Here is a 1,217-nt window from a genome sequence, read left to right on the forward strand (position 1 = left end):
CCTTCCTTCCTTCCTTCCTTCCTTCCTTCCTTCCTTCCTTCCTCTGTTTCCTTCTCTCTCCTTTCCTCCTTGTTTTTTCCTTTTTTTGGACCAGATGTCTGATTTCATTACTATAGAAAGCTCCTTATGAGGAAACTCTGCCATGCTAATCAGCACCTTTTCTTCACCTTACAGTTCTAGGGAGTTGCCTGGAGGTGGGTGGGGACCAACAAGTTAATTAACTTGCTCAGGGCCAACACAGCCAGTATGTATTAGAGGAAGGACTTGAATTCAGATCTTCCTGATCCCAGGGCCACTCATTGAGTAACTATCTCTTTTCTCCTGTAGAGCAATATTATTCTATTGCATTTATATTCCACAGTTTTATTTAGTCATTAAACAATTGAAAGTCATTCATGTTATTTATAGCCTTTTTTGTTACCATAAAGTAAAGTTATGCATTTTCTATGATAACACTTTTTTTTCTATCATTAACCTTTGGGGTGTGTGTGTGTGTGTGTGTGTGTGTGTGTGTGTGTGTGTGTGTCTAGTTGTAAGATGATTGAATCAAAAGGATATGAGCAATTGAGTGACTTCATAGTGTCCTGGTGACTTTCTTCTGTGTGTGTTTTGTGGGGATGGAGTGGAATCAACAGTAAAGCAGTTCAATGAAAAAGCCCTTCTTCTCCCCCCACCCCCACTTCCAACTTCATGACTTCACATCCAATTTCCTACTCCTAAAATTTTGACTCATTCTAGTCATTATGGGAAGAGTAGGAGGAGCACTGGACTGGAAGCCAAGAGATCTGAGGATCCTAACTCTCAGAACTGCTACCCACTAGCTATAGGACCTTGAGTATGTGACTAAGCCTTGCTATCTTCATCAGAATAATACCTGCCTGCCAGCTTCACGGACTTAGTAGCAAGACAGTGGTGGCAAAATAATGGATGTGAACCTGATGTATACTAGCCATGATGGACAATCCCAAAGTCCTTGACAAGCACTTTCTTGAGAGACCCTTACAGTATGGTGGTACTATAATTATCATCCTTATTTTATGAATGAGGAAAGTGAGATTCAGAAAGCTTAAATGATTCTGAACATCTCAGGAGGAGTCAGAACCAGGACTCAAACACAGATCTTCTGATTCAAGACCAATGTGCTTTCCACTAGAATACTCTGCCTTCATACAAATCTAATGTGGTATTATTATTATCAAGACAGATAGGCAGCACAG

This window comes from Gracilinanus agilis, unplaced genomic scaffold (assembly GCF_016433145.1).
Source record: "Gracilinanus agilis isolate LMUSP501 unplaced genomic scaffold, AgileGrace unplaced_scaffold58763, whole genome shotgun sequence".
In the NCBI taxonomy this organism is placed as follows: Eukaryota; Metazoa; Chordata; class Mammalia; order Didelphimorphia; family Didelphidae; genus Gracilinanus; species Gracilinanus agilis.